Genomic DNA, 25,084 nt, shown 5'->3' with positions numbered 1-25,084 from the left:
TAGGCCTGGGACAAGTGCAAGAGAGGATATCCTTGTGAGGAAGAGAAGAAACTGAGTCAGAGAAGAGCATAGGAGGCCAGAGGGAGATGGGCATGGCACCCAGAAAACTCTTTTACCGCAAAGCAATTACCATTTCTTGAATGCCTGCCCTTTGTTGATTTGACAAACACGTCTTGAAGGACCACTGTGTGCAAGGTACGGGGTCTCTTCCTAACTAAAGTTTCCTAGAGTGTGAACTTCCCTCCTGGCTCTGCTGCTAAACTCAGTAACAAAACACTTTCCCTTTCTGCATCCAGACCCTTTGTCTGAAAATTGAGATCAAAACCCCTCTCCTGGCTTGTGGTGACAACTGGGTGTGAAAACTCCTAGGAAAGGGCTTTAGGAAACATGAAGCATCACCAGCATTTCTTTCTTCCCCTTTTGTCTCATTAGGGACTTTATACCGAGTGAATTCTCAAACCTGGGTGCCAGTCAATCTTCCAAAAAAGGACCTCAATAGCTCGGTATTCTGAGCAGCCTCCTGCCTTCCCTCCGGCCCGCCCACCCCACTGGACCCCACCTTTCAGGTCAGAAACTGTGGCAGGGGGAGTGGTGGGGAACTGCAAAGACCGCCAACAAAGAGCTGCCTAATCAACTGGAGGAAGAAATCCAGACACTACATTAATGACAGCAGGTGAGTCTCTAATATCCACAGGCAGCGGCTCACACCAGAGATTTTCTGTATCCTCCCGGGCAGAGCCAGGGATTATCACTGTTGTGTTATCTGCTCCAATTCTTCCTTCCAGGAGTCAAGTATAATACCTGAGTAATGTGGCAGCATTGATAGCTACACAGAGATATGTAAATTATACACAATGGACAGGGAAGGCCACACACTGACATCTGCCTCTGGTAGAGACCCCCTACTTCAGGATGTGAAACCTAGGATGGCCCCCTGGGCAGCAAAAAGCAGTAGGCAGAATGCTTACCTGGGACCCAGGAAAAGCAGCCACGATCTCTGCCCTGGCCACTGCAGTCAAGTAGGCTTTATTGAATGCTAAGGATCTGGAAAAGCCCATGCTAGGTGTAGTGCAGTGAAAGTGGAGAAATGAAGTTGAACACAAGTGAGAAGGTCATGGCCCTTATCCCATAAACTGTTTTTCAATATGGGGATTAAGACACACATACAAATATTTAAACACCAGGCAGGGTGAGGGAAGTGGCCAAATGGGGGTCAAAGACAAAACTCAGAGAAGATGAAAAGAAGAAGTCACCGTACTCAGTGGTGACTCTCTGAACAAGTTCTTTCGACTGGACTTTAGATGGTTGTTAGGCTTTTGAAGACAACAAGAGATCAGTGAGGAATGAGGCAGAAGGAAAAGCTTGAGCTCAAGGTGGGAAAGCATTCATCATTCACCAACTACTTACTGAGGCTCCTGTGTGCCAGACAGGTTCAAGGTGCTGGGCTACAGCGGTGGACAGTCCAAACAAGCATGGAAGGGGTCAATACTGGCTGGTACCAGGAAAGAAGGAAAGGGATGGGAATAAGCTAGAGAGAAGAGCTAGGGCCTCCTAGAAAGATTCACCAAAGACCAGCAAGGCTCTTTCCTTTGCCTACTGTCAGCATTAAGAAGAAGGGGTGGGCCTGTGACCTCTGGGGTCCCCGTTGCCCTCCCCACCAGTACTCTACCCAGCAGGCTGCCCAGGGCCTCAAATTCTACTCACCCCTGATGGTGAGGAACATGGAACCGTCGGAGGAGGCCTGGGGAGGGAAGGGAGACCCAGAGACTAGAATGTGGTATAACCATTACTTGTCTCACTAACCTCCCTTAAATCTACCCAAGGGACCTATTACAGCTGCTGAGAAAGTACTGAAGGGAACAGGACCCAGGAACAGGGTTGGAGGAGCCAGAAAACTGGAAATGCCCTCATTCCTCACCCCCACACCCAGATATTCATCACCCTTGGTCTGGGCTACTACTGTCTACTCCTCCCCTACCCCATCAAGAGCTGGCAAGAACCTCATCATCTGGGCTCAGGAGCCCAGGATGCCTCTCCAGATGGAAGGTGAGTTGGTGACTCTCCACTGTGGTTCCAGCCAGTCTTGCAAGCTAAGGATAACCCTTGCCACGACGGAAGCCATACCCTCCTACTCCAACATTCATGAACCTTGTCCAGAACTGATTATTAAGCACCCATCTGCAGAAAACACCCTTCTGGGAATTGTGAAGAGCAAGTTAAACACCGAATGATAAAATCTCAACATGAAAGACTGTCAAGCAGGGACTGGGGAGCTTACCCGTTGGTGCTACAGCAGGGAAGGGAGAGGCAGCCAAAAGCATCTCACCATGCCAGGCCCAAGTCAGATGCTCCACCCGCCTCCTGCTCGAGGATGGGTTGTTGCACATAGCCAACAAGATCCCTTCCACTTCAACAAGGCTGCCAGGACAACTGGGTCTCCACACGCCAAAAATGAAGTTAGATTCTTATTTCATACCACATACAAATATAAACACAAAATGAATGTAAGGCCTAAAACTGTAAGCCTAAAACCTGTATTTTCTCTTGAAAGAAAATACAGGAGCAAATCTGAGCTTGATTTGGCAATGGAGTCTTAAATATATCATCAAAAGTGCAGGCAATAAAAAAATAATAAATTGGGCTTTATCAAAATTAAAAACTTTAGGGCTGCAAACAAATACCACCCCAAAAGTAAAAAAGACAGCTCACAGAATGGGAGAAAATTTTTGCAAATCATATATCTTGATAAGGGGCCTGTGTCTAGAACACATAAAGAAGTCTTACACACCTTAACAGTAAAGGGACAACCCAATTACAAGTGGACAAAAGATTTGAACATGGATATTTCCAGAGAAATTATACATATGACCAAGAAGAATATGAACAGATGCTCAACATCATTCATCATTAAGGAAATGCAAATCAAAACCATGATGAGCTACCACTCCATACCTACTAGGGTAATTAGAATCAAAAAGACAAAAATATGTGCTGGCAAGGATGTGGAGAAGTTGAAAGCCTCATTCATTACTAAGAAGATAAATGCTGCAGCCACTTTGGAAAATGCTCTGGCAGATTCTAAATATGTTAAACAAATAAAGTTACCAGATACATGGCAATTCCACACATAGAAAATGCATGTCCGCATGAAAACGTATACATTGACCTTCATGACAGCATTATTCATAACAGCCAAAGGGTAGAAACAACCCAAACACCCACCAGCTAATGAACGGATAAACAAAATGTGGTATATCCATATAATGGGATATTATTCAGCCATAAAAAAGAAACAGGGGGTGCAAGGGTAGTTCAGTGGTAGAATTCTCGCCTGCCAAGTGGGAGACCCAGGTTCCGTTCCTGACCCATGCACTTCCCAAAACAAACAAACAAGCAAACCAAAAAATTTTCAACAAATGGTGCTGCAGTAACGGAATACTCACATGGAAAAGGAATGAAATGTGATAAAGCATACAAAAAAAGAAGAAACAAAGTTACCAATACAGGCTACAACATGGATACACCTTGAAAACATTATGCGAAGTGTAAAGGGCCAGTCACAAAAGACCACATTGTATGATTCTAATTTATATGAAATGTCCAGAATCAGCAAGTCCACAGAGAGAGAAAGAGAGAGAGAACATAGATTAGTGGTTGCCAGGGACTGGGGAAGTTTGGGAGGAAATGGAGATTGAGGCTAATGGGTACATGTTTTTTGGGGGTGATGAAAATGCTCAAAACCTAGATTGTGGTGATGGTTGTACAATTCTTTGAATATACTAAAACCCATAAGTTGTACACTTTAAATGGTTGAATTTTATGGTATGTGGATTATATCTCGATAAAACTTTTTTAAAGCCCCATCCAAAAATCCTAGAGAATAGCTAGTAAGGCCCAAAGAAGGGGAGCTAGTCGCCCCAGATCAGAGTTGGTCAGAGGCAGAGCTGGGACTAGAACTCCCAGCTCCTGATTCCCAGTCTGGTTGTCTTTCCACTACACCATCCTGCCACCTCAACCTCTGGGGCTCATAAACTGAAACAGACTATGTTGAGAAAAGGAAGAGAACTTAAGCTTAAAAATAAAAATGCTTAAGAACTTAGATCATGCGCAATTAAAGAGTAAATAAGCTCACTGGCTTGTGGGAAAAGAGAGGCAGACAGCAAAGCTCTGAGGAGGTCCTGGAAGAGGCTGGCACAGTAAGAGACAGAGGGGCCAGGAGCAAATGCAGCATCAATTCCCTATCTGTTATGTGCCAGGCAATGCAGGAGCATGTTCCTGAACAAGATGTGGTTTGCAGAAGAGCTGGCACTTCAGCTAATCCTTGAAAAATGGGCTTAATTCCACCGGGGTGAGGGCTTTCCAAGCAAAAGTAGTCACATGACCAAAGGCACAGAGGCAGGTAATTTCCAGGCCTGTTCAGGAAATAGCAAGTTGGCCAGTGCAGCAGAAGCATATGTTTTATGCAAGGAACAGTGGGGGACAACAAAACCAAGGTAGGCTGAGGTCAGGTTCTGGAGAGTCTTGCATACTACACTTAGAAGCATGGATTCTAGATAAGTTACAAGGAGCCACTGAAGGATGTAGAGCAGGAGCATGACTTGACCTGAAGGGTGCTAGGAAAAACTGACTCCACCCACAGACAGACACAGACTAGCGGGTGAACACTTCAGTAGTTTTCGTATGAGGCATTCATAGGCCAGAGGAGGATGGTAGCAAAGCTGAAGGAAAGAACCAATGGGTGCTCCCTGCTTCCCTGCTTATAGTGGTATTCTCACATTTATGTTAATTAGACTTAGTTGAGGAAAGCAATTAGAAGAACGAACTTAAAGCTGCCAACTCCTGCAGCCCATGTTGTGATCCAGTGCTGACAGCCCTTTATCTTTTCCACTTTTGGTCGTTTTTGCTTTTTATTTTATTTTATTTCTTTTTTTCTTTTGAGGAGATAAAGGGAGGGATGGGGAAGGGGAGAGGACACAGTGGTTGCCCAGAGAACAAAAGCCCAGGTACGTTGCTTCTCGTCGTTTTCATCAGGATGTGCTGCTCTGTCAGCACCCTATAATCATAGCTGATGCAGGGACACAGCCCAGAACTTACAATTCAGGCATAAACGCATCCTGCTTGCCTGTGATGTTCCAGCTGGACACAGCGTCTGCCGAGCAGCTACCTGGCCAGGGTTGGGGATGGAAGGGCCCAGGTACACAGAGAATGGAGCCAGGACACTCAGGTTCAAGTTCCGGCTGTGCTGCTTACCAGCTCCATGACCTCAAGCCAAATACCTCACCTCTCTGGGCCTCAATTTCGTAGTCGGCACTGCCAACAATAGCAGCTGCTATTACTTATGCAGGGTCTATTTTAGGATGATTCAATCCTTACGAAAAGCCCTAGGAGAGGTAAATATTAATCTCCCCATTTTATGGGTGGAGAAACTGGGCTCCAGACGTTTAAACAGATTGGTCAAGGTCGCAAGACGGTGCTTGAACCCAGATCTGCTCAGCTTCCAAAGCCACGTTCAAAACAACACCAGAGTACACAGGTGGTTCAGTGGCAGAATCCTCACCTTTGGAGACCTGGGTTTGATTTCTGGGCCATGTACCAAAAAAAAAAAAAAAAAAAAAAAAAAAAAAAAACAGGCCACCTGAATCTCGGAAATAACAAAACCTGTCCTCCCTCCCTCCCTCCCTCCCCGCTACGAGGCCCAATGGGGAGAATTCATGCTCAGTACTGCGAGGGAAATGACCTGATCCACAGCCCAGGTACTCCAGGCCCCAACCAGCCCAGGCCATCCTCCAGCCCAGCCCACTACCCCTTACCCGCACCCTGCTCCAGCTCCCTGGATTGCTTTCAACCCTTACAGGAAAAGTCCGAGTCCCGCCTGGATCCCAGACCCCAACTGCCGGCACAGACTGCCTCTCCCACAAGGGAGACAGCGGACGTCTCCATCAGCATGCTGCCTCCCGCCCCTCTCACCCTCACCCTGCTGCAGATCACTGAGGGGATGCAGGGTCCGGCACCCAGGAGGCACCCACTCTTTCCCGGAAGTCCTGGGCACTGCGCATCCTTTCCATCCTACCACACCATTTTCCCTTCCTCTCAGGCAGTCACCAGAAGCCAAAGGTGAACCCAGCAAATACCGGGTCGCTCCCAGCACCGGCTGGGAAGGACATCGATCCGTTATCACTAGAGGAAAATTGGACCTGACATTGTCAGCGATCCGAAAGCTCCCAGCTGAGGAAAGTTTCTTGTTTTTTTTTGTTTTTTTTTAATAAATAATAAATAACATAGATTCTGTATTTCCCTAGCAAGTCGTATTTCCTGAGTATCATAAGCTCGCATGTCACAGCTGTCATCTGGAGGAGCCGTGGAGAGATGCTGGCGTCTTCAAGCCCCTTCTCTCTCCTGAGGAGCTCAAAGCACTCAGACAAGCTCCCCATTCCAAGGGCGGTGGCGGGGAGAGGCCCAGCAGCCCCGCCTCCAGCACGCCAGCCATAAATACTTGCCAACCACCCCAGGGGAACAGTTTCCCTCACCATGAGATGGGAAAGTGGAGGAAAACAAATTTAGTCCGGACTGCCTAATCCAATTCCCCAGTTCTAACTCTGCTTCCAGCCGTCTCTCGTCCCAGGTCTAGCTCTGCTCAAAGGCCTTTCCAAAGGGGAAAGAAAAGGGGGATAAGGTCTCAGACAGACACCCCCCACCCACCCCACCCCTCCCCGCCACCAGCTCCCATCCCATCACTGCAACCGGAATGAGGCTGCAGAGAGCAACTATCTCCTAAGGTCTCACCGCTACCCAGGGGAAGCCTCTTGACTGACACTTAACCCCAAAACTTTAGAACAGAGTCAAATACCCCTGCCCAGACATTCCCAGAGCATTCTTGGGCCTCACTTCTGTCACTGGACATATGATGCTTCCTGTTCATAATTCTGTGTGCAAGACTGAGTCCTCCGTGATTTTTATTAGTTTTACAGATTTATTCTCCTCGTATCCCCCAGAGTGCCCAGCACAATAATACGTAAACTGGGATGGGGGTGGGGTCACAAACTGGTCCCCCCCAAGACCAAATCCTGCCCATGGATGTGTTTTGCTTGGTCAGCACCATGTTTTAATTTTTTTTTATTATTATTCCTTGCCAATGTTTAAAAATCAGAAGATTTTACTTGAAAATCAGGAACTCAAGTTTCTCTTGGAAAACGAAAACTGGCAACATGAGGCCCAGTTTAGGCACAGCAACCATCCACTGGGCCTGAATGGCAGGTGTGTCCTGGGGGGGTTTCAGTTTGTCCCAGGCCCCACCACCCTGGCCCATTTCACTCCCCCAAGCTGGCAGCTTGGCATAAAGTGTGGTGAGATGCCACTGAATGGGTCAGCCCCCTTGAGGGTAAGAAAGAGATCCGTTTTCTTGCTTTCACTGTGGCCAGCTGAGTGGGGGGTACATTTAGGAATGATTTAATGAGTGAAGCACCACAGTTAATGAGTGAAGCCTCCCAGGCCAGGAGGCTTCAAAGGCACAGCGACAACAAGATGCAGAGCTGGGATGACAGGAGCTCGGTGACCTAAGGCACTTCCCAAGGGCAGGGCGTGAAGACAATAATTCAACCAAGATCTCAGCTAAATCCTGGGACTCCTGCAGGTACCTGACTCCCGGCTGGCATGTCATGTGCTCTCCTCTGACTCTAAAAAAGAATGCCGGATTCTGGAATTGTCCTAAGGAAAGCATTAAAAAGAGGAGGACATATATATAATACAATAATATAATGTAGCCAAATACATTGATGCAGTTTCCTGCACTATTATTTAGGCAAGTTAAAAACTATGAACATACTAAATGTTCAACAATGGGAAAACCAATAAATACTTGATGATGTCTATGAAGCCATTTAAAAGTCTAATTGGGATGATTAAGTGGTTTATGGGAGAATATTAAATAAAGCAAATTGAATGCAAAATTATACATTATGACTGCAACCATGTAAAAATTATGTCTGCAAGTAAATACACACTGGAAGGCATCATGGAAAAAGGAAAGCTGATTTGGCGTGGTGGCAGGTTTGTGAGGTGTTTGTTTTTCCTATTCCTGTGATTTACACTCTTATTGTACAGCATCATGCATACAATACATTTTTTTTGTTTTTTTTTACACCCCAGCCTGCTCCTGACCCTGAAATAAGCTAGCACAATCCGAAAACAGTTGGTGATGAGGACGAGACAGAAAAAGTCTCCTTTGCTCAGGATTTTCCAGGAGCCCAACAGAGGGGAGGCACGAGGTAAAGGTTTTGTCACAAATCAGTATGGACTGCTGAGGGACATCTGCAATCCCGGGTGCCTGCTCAGCTGGTAGCATCTGCACCCTACACACAAACACACAAAGGAGACCCCTACACTATAAAGGAAGCTTAGCCTTCCTCACTGAGCATAGCATCATCCACCCTTCATGAGTGCAGGACACGTATTCTGCCTCCTTGTCATTTATGGGGGGACCCAGAGCCCGGGTCCTGTGGTACAGCACAGGGAAAAGAGGCCCTGACTGTCTCAAGGCTGGAAACAGCCATGCCAGCAGTCTCCCCCAAGACCACCCCTCATTTGTGCTTTTTCTTTTCAATACAAATTTATGGTGTTTGTTGCTAGGGACTCAGGATCTGGGTCTAGGGAAGAGGTTGCTTGCCCAGGACACGGGAGTGTCAGAACGACAGAAGGACTGCCAAAGTGCCTTCTCAAAGGAAGGGACCAGTTGGACACCAAATCCCAGGCCACCAAGGATCAGATGAAAACGTTAAGTGGACCCAGGCAAGGCAGAGGCCGGGCATCGAGGGTCCCCTGAGTGACTGACAGGCAGACCCCACGGAGCCTCCCCCTTGCCCGGGCAGTGAGAGCTGTGCGGTGGCAGCTGCCTTATTTAAAACCACGGCAGAAAGCTGGTGCCTTTGAAATCGGAAAGAGAAACTTTCTTACATGCAGTTTCCAATCTGACCAGACTCCCTCGGGAGAGATTTCCTGTGAATAATTCCCCATGGGAACGAGAGCTGGAGGAGGAAAACCTCCTCTGAGAGTTGTCTAAGCAAGCAGCCAAATGCCACCCCGAATCCAGCAGGGCGGCCCATTTGCAGAGAAATTCACTTATGCTTGATTGTTGGGCTTTATTCTTCAATTCCAAAGATTGGCTTAGTTTTTAAAGGGGGGAGAAGGAGGGGAAGGGAAGGAGAAAGAGAGAGACAGAGACAGAAATTCAATTCAGCACACCCTGTCCTGATCAATAGCAGAGGAAGTTGCAGGGATTGGGGACCTCAGTCCTGACAAGGAAAAGTGGAGAGAAGGCAGCTGCGCTGGCCAGTCACTAAACCGGCTTGCTGAGGGACAACTACAGTCCCGGGTGCCTGCTCAGCTGGTAGCATCTGCCTCTGAGGAGAGGTGGCAGGGAATGGCTGGAGGGGAACCAAGAGGGCACCAAATGTGACGGCTGGTGGCAGGCAGCAGCCCCCTCCCCGCCTGTAAGCAATCCCCAGCACAGGGTTATTTCCAGGCACTTTTTTCCTGTGAGAAAAGAATGGTAGGAATGCAGCCCAGCCATTACCCAAATCCACCCCACAACAGCTCCGTGCCCAAATGCATAGAGTGGGGGGGAGCCCTCCAGAGCCTGTAATCAGAAAATCCATTTAAGAAATTGAAACTGGGAGCCAGAAACTAGTGACATAGATAATGCAATATGAGAGAGTCCCTTAAAGTGAATACACAGACAACACACACATATAATCATATACACACGCATATACATGTGTACACATGCATACACACACATACACGCAAGTGCACACACATACGTGCACATATGCATGCACACGCATGTGCCCAAACATACATGCACGCACACACAAACACACGTACACACACGCAATGCTCACATGCTCCCAAGTTCTGCAGGCGTGTGACAGCACACCGGCCACACTAGCCTCTACAAACCGCATGGAAAGGTGGCCAGAAACACTCCTGGACTTTTATAGCTCTTTAGGGACCTGATGTCCAGGAAGCGCTAGCAATTGCAATCCAATTGTGTCCCTGGCTAGAGCAGTCGGCTGGAGATTGGGGACTGTGCAGGGGGAGGAAGAACTTCATTGGGAAAAAATGTTGACAGAGTTTAATGTGGAGCGGAAGGACAAAGGCTTGGATGAAGGAGCCTTCCTGAGAAAGCAGGCATTCTGCGTGCTCTAGCAATTTACATGGAGCTGTGCAGGGAGTATTGAGTTAAAAGGCCGAGGAGGGGAGCTGGATTCCCCAAGGCCAGGACAGGCGCAGCGTGAGGCAAGGGCAGCATGCATTGTCCTGTGCTGCCTGGAACCTGGTACCCTGAAATCAGCCCGTAAGAGGGAATTAGCCTCCGGCAACTCCCAGCTGGAAGGAGGGCTCAAAAAAATCTAAGGCCCTAAAAACTTAAGCTGTTCTCGCCTAATAAATCAGACAGACTGGCAGAGAAGAAGCTTGCTTTTCATGAGCACCTTGCATGGACCAAGCATATGGTATCTCTAATTCTAAGAAGCAGAGGCGAAGTGGGTGCTATTATCCTCACCCTGCAGACAGGAAACCTGGGAGTCAAAGGGCTCAGCCATGTCTGGAGCTAACGCTGGCCCCACACCTGTCCTCCAGGGTCTAGCCACACTGCACTCCCCTTGGGGTTTCATGATGCGGTAAACACCCCCTCCAAAAAAATGAAAGTAAATAAACAAAGCACCAGCTCTCTGGGTGGCATCAGGCAAGTCTCTTAATCTCTCTCTCTGGGCAGCAGCTGTCCCTCTGTAAGAATAAGGGGATGACCAAGGGGCTTGCTGAGAACACTTCATATTTAAATAGACACAGAAAGGGTCAGTAAGTCCATGATTCTGGCAGAGGTCCTGAAACAGGCCAAGAGAGCCTGAGTCACGGCCCTCTGAGCCCTGGCACAATGTAATACACATCCCCTCCATGAGTACCGCCGACACACCACCTTTCTCCCTATGATGAAATGGCTGGTGTTCTTGTACATCTCCCCAGTTAAACTGTACACTCCCTGAGGGAAGGACACACCACCCAATTCTACTTGCACCCCTTAGCCTAGAACTGGGCTTGGCACCTCACAGACACTCAATAAATGCTGGCTGTCAGGCTGGTTGAATAAATGAATGAACGAATGATCACACGAACGAACGAATGCTCCTCCAAGGCAGGCATGCTTCAGAAGAAAATACTTGGGAATTTCTGTTCACCAGATTTCTCCTCAAAGGTAGAAGATGTTAGACTTTCCCAAACCTGACTTTGCATTGAAATCATCTGGAAAGCTTTTTAAAATACAGATTCCTGATCCTATCCCAGAGTTTCAATCTCTGAAAATCTGGGATGGGGGCCCAGGCGTCTGAATTATTGAAAAGCTCCCCAGATGTCTCTAACGCAAAGCCAGGTTTGGAATCACTGAAGTATACTACTTGGCTAACACCCGTTCAGTCCTGCAATGGGACCGGATGAAGCTAAGAAATAAAAACAAAGTGACTCTCTCCTAGAACCTTTTTTTCTCAAAGAACTCAAAACAACTCTTTATGCTGTGATGCTCTCACCTGTGGCACTGAGACAGGGTGGCAGACTGGCAAACTAAGGTAATGCCAGCAAGAGCACTACTTCATCTCTCCCCTTAGTTCCTGAAGAATGCAGGGCACATAGGGCCCTGAAGGACTCAGCTGGGCTGCAGAAAAAAAGAGAGCATAAGGCCAGGCATGCCTTTGTCTGCAGATATTGCTGATGTCAGAACGAGCGTCCCCACCCCACCCTCCACCCAGACTCAGAGCACAGGACACGTGTGCTTTTATGGCTAACCCACCCCAACTCTCATCCCAACTCTCACTGAGTCTCACCCACACCCAGCCATCAGGCTAGAGGGAACAGAGCCCCCTACCCACTTCCTTTCAGGCCTCTACCTAGCTCTCTATCCTAGAGGTAGGTGAGGGACCATTCTTTTATTTACTCATGAAAATCACAGTGAGGCTAGGAAGCATCAAAGATAAGAGGAGCGTTGGAAGGGTTCAGACTCACAAATGGAGATTAAGGAAGAATTTGACTTTTCCTATGCTTTTCAGTAAGAGCAACTTCCTAAGATCTACAATGTTTTGAGGCTGAAAGCTAAGCCATCCACCCATCACAAGCACCCTGGAGCAGACATCATCCTGAGCCCCCTCCCTCAGCAACTAGAGATACCCCCTTAGAGGAAGGAGCCAAAGTTACGTCAGCCAGACCCACCCGAGGCCCCCCTTCTCCTCACTCCCTCCTCCACCGGCCTTGGAGGAGATTGATGGAGCTGGGACAGCTGCAGCAGCGAGGAGGGGGTGGACAGCAGCTGGACAGAGGGGGAGGGCCTTCCCCCATCCAGGCCGAGTCCTGGCCAGAGCTGGAGAGGACAGAGCCAGGTCTCCTTGGTGCACATCTCGTTACGGAGTGGAATGTGAGCATTCAGCTCCTCTCTGACCTTTCTCTCTGTCCCCCCTGGTCCTTTCCAGCAGGCAGGTGTCTCTGGATTCCACAAATAGCAGGGCCACTCAGCAATGTGGGTGCAGGTCCCAGACCTAGAGCAGACAGCCCCATGCTGCCATGGGCCACGCTCCCTGCAAGCACCCCCACCCCTCCAAGCCACATGTGGCCCTGAGGCCCACACCACTGCCACAGGCCGGCCCACAGGCAGAGGGCAGGGCGGGGGGTGGAGAGGAAGCCTGGAATCCTGGCCCCCACCCCAGAGGATGGAAGGTGATACAATGACCCAGCGGGGAAGCAGTGCTGATCTGAGGGCCAGCGGATGTGGGTCTATCACAAATTAACCTTCTGGCTCTCAAAAGGCTTAGGATTAAAACATGGTTCCATTAAAAAGCTCTGTGACTTTGATTTCTGATTGCCTTGTCTGAAAAAATGAAGATCATAATATCTACTTTGCAGGACGGTTCTCAAAATTAGAGGTTCACCCCAGGGATGAATCCAGACCTGGCACCACGGGATCAACAATTCCATCCTGACTAAAAAAGGGAAAAGAAGTGTAATTAACAAAGTATCGATGGCAGAGAGAGTTCAAATAGAGTTGAGAGGCTACTCTGGAAACCTCAGGTAGACCTTGCTACCTGTCATAACCTGCCAATCCCCAACCAGGACCATTCCAGCCAATCCTAAGGAACACCTCAGGCAATATATAAGATTCCACAAGGACTCCAGGCACTAGAGTAACTTGCCAGAAACCTACAACCTCCAGATGGGTCCCCTGTCCAGATAAGTCCTGAAACCTAGCCCAGATTCTCCAGAACATCAGATAGTTCCAGCTCCCTACCCATATTAGTGACAGACCCTTCCAATACGAAAAATTTAGAATTGCCATAGGCCAAACACCCCTAAAGAGAGGGAAGGAAAGATCAAAGGTGATAGTATATAGAGAAGACAGGATTTAACGAATGAATATGAATGCTGATCATTAAATTGGTATCTCTTTTAGTCTCCAGTATCTTAGAGCACCTAGAAGTAAAAACCTAAAATTGTGGAACTGTAACCCATACCAAACTCTGAAGCCTAAATGCGGTGCTGTGCTTTGAAATTTATAGCTTTTTTGTATATAGGTTATTTTTCACAAAAAAGAAGGAAAAAAAGTCGATTGTGATGATAAAAAAACATGTAAGCCCTCTAGCCTCCTATATTCTGGAGCAGCTAGAAGGAAAAATATGAAAGGATCATATGCATATGGTAGCCCATGACAAACTCGAATCTGTCCTGTAACTACTTGTTGAAGAGTGCTTTGAAAACTATAGCTTTTTTATTTCTTTGCTTTGTATATATGTTATACTTGACAATAAAAAAATAGTTGAAAAAAAAAATGAGAGGTTCAAATCCAGGTCCCTGACAGGTGCCCATCACACACAGGGCCTGAGTTTCCTTGTTTGTAATGAGAGGGTTAGAATACATGGTCTCACAGGGTTCTTCCAGCTTCCACGAAATCAATTCAACCTTTGGGTTCAAAACACTGGGATGTGGCCCTTCCTCGTTCCTCTCAAGGGACCTGCTGCTCAAAATACCTTCCCTGGTTCCGCACTGCCTCCCAGACAATGGGGCCCTGAGATCTCTCTTCTCCGACTCCCCTCTCCCGATCCTCCACTCCATGTCCAACCATGCCCAGACCAGACCCACAGGAGCCTGCCCTTCACCTCCCAACCCATGCCCCGCTCACACACAGGCCATTAAATTCTTAAAGCAAATTACCCACTTACAGCACACCTTGCACCTCTGGTTACAGCAGGTGGCAACACTGCAAATAAAACAATTGGTTTAGAACCGCATTGTCCAAAATGATGGCCAGTAGCCACAGGTGACTATTTAAATTTAATTTTTAGTTAATTATAATCAAATAAAATTTAAAATTCAGAGCTTCGGATGCACTGGCCACATTTCAAATGCTCAGTGCCCGCATATGGTTATACATCACTGGATCGGACAGTATGGAACAGGAATTCTCATCATTGTGGCACAGCTTTCGAAGATGTTCTAGATTCAGAGGCCGGACAGCCCCAGGTGGCTCAAACAGGATCAGGAAGGGAATAGGAGTCAGGTGAGGGGACCCCTGGCAGAGATGGGGGAACCATTTCGCACTGTTTCATGGAGACGCCAGCAGGACAGTGGCTCCAACAGGCCCTCCAACTCGGGCCATGCCCCTGAATGAGGGTCCCCACCCAGCCTTCCTCTCCCTGGCTCCAGCACCCAGCAGGATACAGCAGGCAGCTGTCACTTCATTTTTGGGATACATGGGACGCTTGTCATTCTCCACAGCCCCTGGGAGACTCCTGGCCTTTCCCAGCTCAGGTCTGCACCTTGGCAGAAGCAGGGGTACCACCCCCTCCTACTTCTCAGAAGCCCCTCCATGTTCCACCTTGCTTTCAAGCTGAATTATGACCTGCAAGAGGACCAGGGCTCTCATGCCTCTACCCCACGTACAAAAATCTGGCTGCAAACCCAAATGCAGGGGAAAGATGGAGGGACGGGGCATCTACCGTATTCAAGGGACCACCAAGGTACTTCCACTAAAAATATTCTTATTTGATCCCCCCCCCAGAAATGCTGCGAAGCAAATGAGGTTGAGCCCATTTTCCAGACAAGGAAACTAAGGCTCAGAGAAGGTAAGGGACTTTCACGAGCTAATAAGTTGCACAATCTGGATGCAAACCCAGATAACCTGACTTTGAAACTTAGATTCTTCCTACTTCATCCCTTGGAGGCTGTGAAGTTCATAGGCAACAGAAGAGCAAGGCATAGCTGTGCTCCTCCCCCAGGGAATTCTGCACACCTGTAAAAGCAGGACGATCAGGACTTAGAGCTCCTTAAATTTCTGACCTGAAGGAGCTCAGAATCCCAGGAAGGTTTTGGCACTGGGAGGTGAAGAAAGGCTATGGAGATAAAGCAGGTGGAGAGAGGCCTTGAAGATCGTCTCATCCAAGCTTCTCATTTCACAGAGGGGAAGACCAAAACCCAAGAGGGGCCCAGGCTGGCTTGGGGGCACACAGTTTCCAAGTGAGAAAAGTCTCTCCCGACTGTGCTAGCTGAAGCTTGATGACAGAAGCCCACTGCCAAGCCCCGAGCGCCCTGTAAGCTCACTCCCAGGCTGGGCCCACGGCCGGCAGCCATCTGTCCCTTCAGTCTGCCAAGAGGCCTTCCCTCCCCTGTGCCCATGTTAATGAAGTCCACCACAGGTGATTTCGGAATACTGCACTGGGGGAGGTGTGGCTGGTCATGGCACCAGACCCTTAATTTCCGATATCCCTGCCTGACACCCTTGCCAGTCTGAGCCCACTCTGCTCTGAGCCCCATGTGGTCATACATCACCAGGGCTGATGCCAGCCATGCCTTCCCCTGCCATCTGGTCAGAGAGTGAGGGAAGAGCAGGATAGCATGATTTTGGCAGACAACTGATGGGAGGCTAAGGACACCTGGTCCCCATTCCTGACCTCACCATGTATGTGCTATTGGGATGCAGGGGTGATGAGCATGTTTCTCTTCTCCTGAGACTCAGTTTCCCTGTAACTGCTCAGGAATCTTCAGCCCCCAACCAGCATGATGCGTTGATGTGGGTAGCTCTCTGCCCCATGTATAAAGAAGGAGAAAACCCTTAAGGGACCCCAGTTGAGCACCTATTAGGTGCCAGGCACAGTGGGGTCCACAAAGAAGGCAAAGGTATGGCCCCTGCCCTGGGAAAGCTCTCTGTCAAGTCAGGTAGATGCAAACAAGTTCTCATGAAAGGGTAATTTTCCATATGAGAGCCCTGCCAAGTGAACAACAGACAGCGAGGGTACTATGGGCGGGCACAGGCAGGGGAGACACAATGGAAGGAGCTGGGAGTGGGCACTGAGAGTTGGGAATGCTTTTGAGAGCCTGGACACAAATTTAAAGCATTCTGGGCGCCCAGCAAAGGGCAAGCACGGAGCCTACCAAAGGGCCTCAGCATCTAAGCAGGAGGCCAGATGGACAGACGTGGTATCTGTCAAGGATTCCCAGGGCTGCTCAACGTGTGGAAGAGAGGGGAGCATAGAAAAGGAGCCTTGAACTTGATGAATTTGATGCATGAAAACAAGGAGCATTTTCTAGGAGGTGACCCTAAGCTAAGCAAGGAGGCAAAGGAAGGCAGATATGAAGTCACGTTAAAGGCTAAGAAACACAATATAAGGAACGGATTTTTGTTTGTATCGTGAAAGCCTGGGAAACAAGGAAGGGTAGACAAGTACCATCACCGGATATTGTTTAATACATAAGCTCTTTTGGTCTTAATTTGGCCCAAACACACACTTTACTGAAGAGGTACCTGACCAGGGGTTAATAAGTACTGAAATCCTGCTTTTACCTCTCATGGTTACAAGCTCAGCCCAGGCCCCCAGGAGTAAGAGAGGAGAGTTAGTAGGCTAGGGGCCTGGGAGAGGCTGGCCACATCTGTGCAGAGGATGGAAAGTAACATCCACAAGAAACTCTCTCTCACACTCAAAGACAGAAAGGAGTCAGGGAGATCTTTCTCAGTGAGGAGATATGACACCAGTCACCCAGAGCCCTGGCCTGCAGCCCCAAACCTACCTCTGATGGGCCAGGTCACCTCAGCCAGATCCCCACTGCTCTCAGAGACTCTGTCCTCCTCTCTGAGCAGAGAATTCGGATTTAATTTCTCAGGTTCCTTCCAGCCCCCAAACTGCCAAATCAAAAGCAAATTAAAGAATTAGTACAAACTCATATTTAAAATATAGACACAGATAAACACAACAGAAATAAATAGAGATGCGTATGCAGGTGAGCTGGCACGCACACGCTCACACACAGACGCCCTCGCACACACACGTGTTCCCTGGCACTATTCTCTGAGAGGCTCCAGAAGCAATGATACCCTAGGAGCAATGACCGAACCCTGGTTTCCTAACACCATTCACCAATAAAAGGAACCAGGGCACCTTGGAGAAATGATTGATTAAAGGGTCAGGGCAGGAGAAATGTGAGTCTGGAGCATCTTATGGTGCCAGAAAATAAGGAGGTGCTCAAAAAAGGGCACAACCTGTTGAAAGGGCCCAGAAGACCACACAAAGGAGCTGCCAATCCCCAAAGGTAGAACAATTTGAACAATAAAATAAATAACCAGAGCATCAAGTTATAATTCATAGACTGAAATGAGTACTCATGAGCCCATAATGCTAAAATAATGAATGGAATAAAAAATAAATGGGGAAAGGGGATAATTCTTCCTAACAGGAGAATACAGAAGGAATGAGGGAAACAGAAAAGCCACCCCACTCGGGGGTGAAGGTGGGGGGTCAGTGAAGGAAAGGGGGATTGATACCTTACAGGATACAGTTTCTGTTTGAGGGGATGAAAAAGTTTGGGGAATGGATGTTGATGACGGTAGCACAATATTATGACTGTAACTAATATTACCGAACAGTTCACTTGAAAATGGTTACGGGGGAGACCTGGGGTTGTATATACGATACGACGATAAAACGTTAGCACTAAACACTGCTGTAGCCAACTGGCACAAGCAAGACTCACTGATGGGTGCTAAAATTAGTGGGCGGAAATTTGAGGAGAAATAGAATATTTTGCACAATCTCAAAGTATGTCCCCCAAATAAGCAACTGCATGGTAGAGAAACTGGCAGGCAGTTTCTCACCGGGGAGATCAAGGCACAACGACAACTGTATCCTTTGAAAGGACACCCTGAGAAGGGCACGTGGCCTCTGCAGAATTCTTCCCCAGAAGGCACAGCCTCGATCTAATCCTGAAAAAGCTTCAGGCCAACCCAAAGTACCTGCCCAGTGCTCCTCAAAACTGTCAAGGACATGAGAGTGGAGGTGAACCTGAGGAGCTGTCACAGATTGGAGGAGACAACGGAAGAAGGACAACTAAATGCAATGTGGGACCCTGGGCTGGAGAAAAACATTAGTGAGGAAAGTAGTGAAATTCAAAGGAAGCATAGAGTTTAGTTAATAATATGATACCAATGTCGATTTCTTGGTTTTGACGGTTGTGTTATGGCTATGTAAGATGCTAACAACAACAAAAAAAAGGCAAAAGAAAGAAGGGGTGTGCAAATGTGTATGCCACACGCAGACGCGTCCATGGCATTGGGGCACACGTGTGTAGAAATGGGGAAATACCAGCAAGTCCGTAAGAGAGCAAGGTGGGGGTGGCGGTGGGGGGCCAGCAAGAGAAGGGGGAGATGGCCTTTTGCTGTTTCACGCAGTGTGCGGAGCCTCGGATCTGATTTTCACAAAAGGATTACTAGATTACATTCTTTACCACAGGCAGCTGTCCCTGTCAAATAAATAATCATCGCCTTACATTTATATATCACCTTTCATCCCACGGCCCTTTTCCTTCAGCTAGCACCAGCCTGGGAATGGCCTCAGCCCCTCTCGGGGGAGGGAGGGAGAGAGAATTAGGGAGGGGGACCAGCCTACACCGAGGAGACAGCCTGAACTCCATCCAGTTTCCAAAAAAGGGAGGGCAGGGATCCCCAGTGAGAAGGGGAAAGTTGCCAGGTGGGGAGGGGCAGGGAGAGGAGTGGGGTGGTCCATGGTGGAAGAGAGGCTGGGGTGGAGTCGGGTTAGGCAGCAGGCTCCCCAGCAAGGCAGCCGAGCCCAGCTGTGTCAACCAAGAAGCAGGAGAACAGAGCGAGTACCTGTTCTCAGCCTCGGAAATGCGTGTGGTGCTGGGCAAGTTCCTTAACCTCTAGATGCCTCGGTTTACCCACCATACAGGATTACCTGTGACATAAGAGCAAGGCCTGGCAGTGAGTCAATATTCACCTGCTGGCCACCTAAGAAAGAGCCCCAAGCAAGGGCTGGGCCAAGATAGGGCTTGGTGGAAAATACAGGGAAACCTACTGGTTCCAAGGAGAGAAGCCGGATGTTTCCCCAAGTGGCTGACTGTCCACTACAGAGTAGAGTGGTGGGATGGGGCACTTGTGTCCAAGGCTTTGGTCTTATGTGGGGCTGCTCCTGCAAGCGGGGAGACAAGAGCTTCCCTGTACGGTCCAAGGCTGGGCCAGAGGAGGGAAAGTGACAAGGAGGAGTGGCCGCAAGCCACTAAGACACACGCCAGGCCAGATGCCACCCAGGCCCTGCTCCTGGGTGCCTACACTCTAGGTGATGAGACAAGCACACGCTGAAAAGTCAGGTAAAAGCACAAGAGCTATTGCCACCTGTGACGCGAGCCAGGGTCTAGCAAGAGGACTGGAGGGGAGAGAGGCCACTCCGAAGAAGCAGAGCTTCTCTGGACCCGGAAAGAAGTGTGGGGCTCCAAGGAGCAGAGGAAGGGCTCGGAGGAAGGGGAAAGCGGGCACAGAGATAGAGCCATGACGGCATGCCCCAGACAGGAGGACATCTGTTGCTGCCATGCTGGGGCCTGAGGGGAGTAGGGCTGGAAAAGCTATTTGAGGTGGGCTGTCGAGGCCAGTTCCAGGCCAGGAGTTGAGAAACTCTGTGAGCTCCCTTAGCTGGAAGCACCCCGCCACTTAGGGTGACGGCTGGGAGGCTGGCAGAGAGAAGGGTTCAGCATCGAAAAGAAAGATTTAAGAGGACAGGCTGAGAAATTTGTTTAAACTTCCCAAGGCCCAGGATACTTGAGAGCTGACAGACTGCTGGAAGCTTAGGCCCCCCTATGTAACACAAAACCCAAGCCTTCCCCTTGACAAGGACCCCAAAGGCCCTTGGTCCTCATCGACTAACCTCCCCTCCAGCCTCCTGCAGAGAATCGCAGCTCCCCTTTGACCTCCACCATGAACCCCAAACCTTTCCATGGCCCTCTCCTGCAATGCCCCAAGGCTTCCCTTTGGCCTTCCCCCAACAAATCCTAAAACATCCCTTCACCCTTACCCAATGTATGTCCATATTTCCTTTTTATCTTCTGAATCAAACTCAAAATTTCTCTTCAGCCTCCCATCATAAACCTCCAAAATTCCACTGGTCCACCCCAGTGAACCTGTTCTTTCCCCCATGTTTTCCCAGGAACCCATTATTTCCTTTTGTCCTCACCCACTGAACCTCAAAGCATTTACTTACCCTCCAGAAAACCTCCAGCCTTCCTTCTGGCCTCCCACACCTAACCCCAAAACATCCTGATATCCTCCCACTACAAACCCCCAACTACCCTCCAACCTCCCATACCAAATCTAAAAATATGTTCAGCTTCTCCAAAGAAATCTTAAAGGTTACCTTTGGGGAAGGCTTTTCAGCAGCTTGGAATGCTGAAAGCAGTACCTCTCAGCCTACCTGTGATGAAGGGCTAGGCATTTTACCTCCAGCCTGTCCAAGGCAGACACATCTCACACCACGTGACTCTCCTAGGAGCTCAACACCTGACTGGCCAATACCCACTTCAACAAGGTAAGTCTTTCAGCTTGAACTAAAACATCTAGGGAGCTTCCTTAGTTCCAGCCCCCAGACCCCAAGCCCCTCCCCCCTTCCAGCTTCCCCTAGGACACACCAAACTAACCTTGAATGGAATGGTGATGTCAGACTGCCACAACCATTTCCAAATGCTTTCTCCCAGTGTCTGCATTTAATCGCCAAAGGTCAGCCCTGGTCCTCAGACCACACCCTGAATAGCACTAGCCTAGATGATTCTTTCCTCCTAGGCCGGGCCTAAGACACCCCTCCACAGCCCAAGCAAACAGGCTTTTCCCAGGTGGGTGGACAACCAAGAGCTAAGGAAGAACAAAGCAAATTCTGATGGGGGAAGGCGGAGTCTGAAGCGGTGGCCTGCAGGGGCTGGAGACCCACCTCATGGGAAGGAAGAGAAAACGCACCTGTGGGGCTGCAGGGATTTGAGGAGAACCACGACAAAAGGTGAGCCTTACAGATCCTCAGAGAAGGGGTCAAGACAGGGCAATGTGAAAGAATCCCATGGTCCCCAAATTGTCCCACTACGAAAGCCAGGCCCCTTGGAGAAAGCCTCTCCCAGGAAAAAGACACATGGTGCACTAGGGGTACACGTGGGGGAGGCCAGCCTCTGATAGGTGGGGAGAGGAGGGGAAGGGGAGGTGTGAACAGAAAAGGGGGAAATCTAATTAAAACTGGTTCCTGCTCAGCCACCTGCTGGAAACCACAGCTCGCCCAAGACTGGGACGGAAGGATCGCTAACAAAACTGCCAGATTTCTCTCTGTGGCCTCAGACACATGAAGGCAGGAAACAACAAGCTCAGCCTCCATCCTTCCTGAACACACAACCCCCCAGCCCCCCAAAAAAGTAAAAGACCCATGAAGCTGAAACCTGAGACGATGCCAAGGGGTAGCAGGAGGTAATTTACAGCTGGGAAAACTGAGCACTCAGGCCAGGTGCAGGCCCTGGGGAGGCAGCTGGGGTCTAAGCGGGTGTACATGGAGGGGGTGGGGGGAGGCCCAAAAGCTCCATGCATGCTCAGGACCCCCACACCCTGCAGCCCTGGATCCTGAGCAGGGGGACCAGGGTGCAGCTTCTTGTCTGTCTGAGAACAGTGCAGAAGGCGGAAGCAGGAGAGGCGAGATCACGGCATAGGACTCATCCCACCTGCAGGGCCAGAGAAGGGCCTGGAGGGAAGCTTGGAGAGAAAATGAAGCAATGGGAAGGAAATACATGGAGGAAAGATGATGAAGAAACTGGGGAGGGGAGGAGCCCAGAGAAGAGGCCAGGTGAGAGTGGGGAGTGAGCAGAACTAGCGCCAGGGCCTCTTTCTAACCAGAAACCCCTTGGCCCATTTCCTTCCTCTAACATCCATGACCCCTGGAGGCAGTGATTGAAGACCAAGCAAGGAAACAAAGCTAATTCTCCCTCTTGGTGGGGTCCCCCCAGGGAGGGGATCTCATCTTCTGGCACTGATGAGCTTCTTCTTTCCAGCAGGAATGCAGCCCCCCAGCCTCCTGCCCCATTCATTCTGGAATAGGAGGCACTGGCCATGGACCCCTTGCCAGCCCTGGAGAGGACAGCTGACCAAGAGGTCTCATGGCCAGAGACGGGGGAAAGCCCCCAACTCACGGCTCCGAGACTTTTTACTCCTCCACACTACCTGCCTCTGAGCCCCTGAAACAGCAGCAGCTCCAGTTTAAGGAAACAAAGCTGCCCCCTCTCTTGAGAATCAAGGGAGGTAGGATGGGGGAAGGAAGTCCAAGCCCCCTAAAGAGCTGAATGCAGAAATCTGTGTGACAAGGGGTGGAATTATTTCTCCTGGAAAAAAAAATTAAGTAAAAGCCCTCCCCAACCAGGCCCCAGGGGTATTTGGCTATAAGCTGATGTAATGTAGAGAGGAGAGGCCAAGGGGAAAGGAGCCCCCCCACCCCCACCCCCAAAAGCAAGCCTGTTGCCAGGAGCACAACAGGGAGGTCACAGCTGGAGAAAGACAAGCCAGGCAGGATGCTGGGGCCTGGGATGAAGCCCTTGGCTGCCTGGCTGCAAAGCAGAAGCCTTTGAACTGGCATCCCAGGGGATAAGGCTCCCTTGGGGCCCAAATCCAGGCCTGGCATGGATGTGGGGTGCCCAGAGCAAAGCCTGTCAGACGCATCAAAAGGCACTGTTTCTAATGGTAAAACCCGCCGGCGTTAGCCCAGGCAGGAGGAGAGAGGCAGGAAGCAGGGCTCTGGGATGGGCATGGACTTAGGACAGTGACTCAGGCTCTAGAGCAGACAGCTGGTCCTCCAGCAAGAAGGAGGTAATGTGGCCTGGTGCTGCTAGGAAGAGGGGGTGCAAGAGAAGTGGGCAGAGCTGTGCTCCTCTGCCCACAGACTCCTGCCTCTCAGCTGCCCAAAATCCCCTGACAAAGCTGACTTCCCCATCCTGGGCCCTACACCTGCAGCCCAGAGAGAATGGGGAGGACTGGGATCTCAAGAAGACCCAGATCTCAAGAAGTCCCACCTAGGAGATGGAAAAAGACGAGGAGCACAGAAGCCACCCAAGTTTGGCCAGGGAAGGGGTCAGGAAAGGGGTTCCTAACACAAGAACCCCCTGCCTCAGATAAGCCCAGACCACTGCTGGCAGCTCGAAGGCCAACTGGAACTCAGTTCCCAGGACATGAAACCCGCCCCCAACCCCACGCGATCCCTGCCAGCCCCTCCACCACCAATGCCTTCACGGCACAATCTGCAGGCTGAAGGTCCCAGCAGCTGGGACCACCTGGCAGCTCCATAGTGCAGGGTAGTTCCTTTTCCAGCTCCAGCTCCGGCTGAGTCCCAGGTGACCTGCCCTCCACCTCGGCGTCCCTCTCTGGGTGTATGACAGTGAGATGCTCAGAGGAGGCAAGCGGGAGGCAGCTGCTAGCTTACCATCTCTCATTTTGGTGGCTGTCTCCCACCCCCAGTTCTCTTCTCTTGCTCCCTGGACTCTGTGGCGGCCCCCGGGCCTGCTTGCATATTTTTCTCTTACTGAGCCGTTGGGATGGGACTGTAATGTAACAGGATAGATTTCTGGCAGTCACCCCTGATCTCAGGCAGCCAAATTAGTGCTTTTCTCACTACCACCAATCCCCCAACATGCAAACCTGCTTCACTGAGAAAAGAGAAACACATGGTGTAGGAGAAAACAAAGGTGATCCAGAAGTTGGATTGAAGGACCAAGTTTGACATCCCATCTTGGAGATGTCACATCAGTCCTTAACTTCCCTGAACTTCCATTTCTTCATCTGCCAAAAGAGACACCCCAGTAACTAATACAAGGGAGTGTTGGGAAGACCAAGTGGTTCAAGGGAAGATGAGGAAGAATCACATAAACTGGAATGCAAACTGTCGAGTACTCTGCAAAGTGCTTGAGAATGACTACCATTAGTGGTGTGTGCCTTGGTGGGGCTCAGGATCCAAATCCCCACTCAGCCACCACCAGCTGGGAGTGACAAGAATGAGGAAGCCCACCCTACAGAGCTGCCATGAGGAACAAATGAATTGACGTCAAAAAAAAAAAAATGAATTGACGTCAAGTAAAGGTGTTAGAACACTTTATGAATGTTTGCTGTTAATATTTACCCTTATTTGTGTTGTGCACATCCCTGGCCTTACGCTAGCATCCCTCCCAGGCTGGGAGTCGCCCATGCCTTCCCACTTCCACCACTGCCCTCATCTGCACCATCACGGGGTGCCAAGCAGGCTCTTACAGCTGGGTACTCCTCGGGGGTAAATGGACTTTCCTCAGTGACACTCAGCCCTGATCCCTTAAGGTACTCGAAAACTCAGTCAGGGGTGTGCGATAAAGACTTTCCAAATAGTGGGAATGGGCCACATTGTGGGCACATTTTGCTGCACTCTGGGTCACACCGAGGGGTCCTGAAAAACCACCTCCGCACACCGGAATTCAGCCACCTCTCAAGAATGTGGTGGGAGAGTCGGACAGAGAGAGCTACGAGATGGCTGCCCCACCTCACGCCCATCCCGGGGCCTGGAAGACAGGAATCTTAGAGCTCCTGTGCCGCCCAGCAGCCGATGGCTGGTCCTCCTAGTGCAAAGGGCTTGCTAAGAATAAAATCAACCATGGAGGAGAAATTGAAAAGTTTCCTACTGCCACCTAGTGGTCAATATGAAGAAGAGCAGGACACGAACCAAAGGGCTACTAACAAGAGGACAGG

The 25,084-nt window shown here is 49.7% G+C and overlaps 1 protein-coding gene across 9 annotated transcripts in view; it reads right to left on the bottom strand.

Moving 5' to 3' along the window:
* The window catches only part of TSPAN9 (tetraspanin 9), a 214,768-nt gene that overhangs the window by 138,754 nt on the left and 50,930 nt on the right, over window positions 1-25,084 (bottom strand). For 6 of the 9 annotated variants that reach the window (XM_077169702.1, XM_077169698.1, XM_077169701.1 and 3 more), the window contains one exon: window positions 17,092-17,203. The exons of 1 other annotated variant lie outside the window; for it this stretch is intronic. The gene's annotated coding sequence lies outside the window, so the exon portion shown is untranslated. Of the gene's footprint in view, window positions 1-11,576; window positions 11,702-14,249; window positions 14,288-17,091; window positions 17,204-25,084 lie in introns of all 9 variants that reach the window. 2 more of the 9 variants (XM_077169699.1, XM_077169700.1) reach the window with 2 other exon arrangements.

Source organism: Tamandua tetradactyla, chromosome 7 (assembly GCF_023851605.1).
Source record: "Tamandua tetradactyla isolate mTamTet1 chromosome 7, mTamTet1.pri, whole genome shotgun sequence".
Classification (NCBI taxonomy): Eukaryota; Metazoa; Chordata; class Mammalia; order Pilosa; family Myrmecophagidae; genus Tamandua; species Tamandua tetradactyla.
Note: the sequence above shows the minus strand (reverse complement) of the source record. Positions and strands in the feature narration are given on the sequence as shown.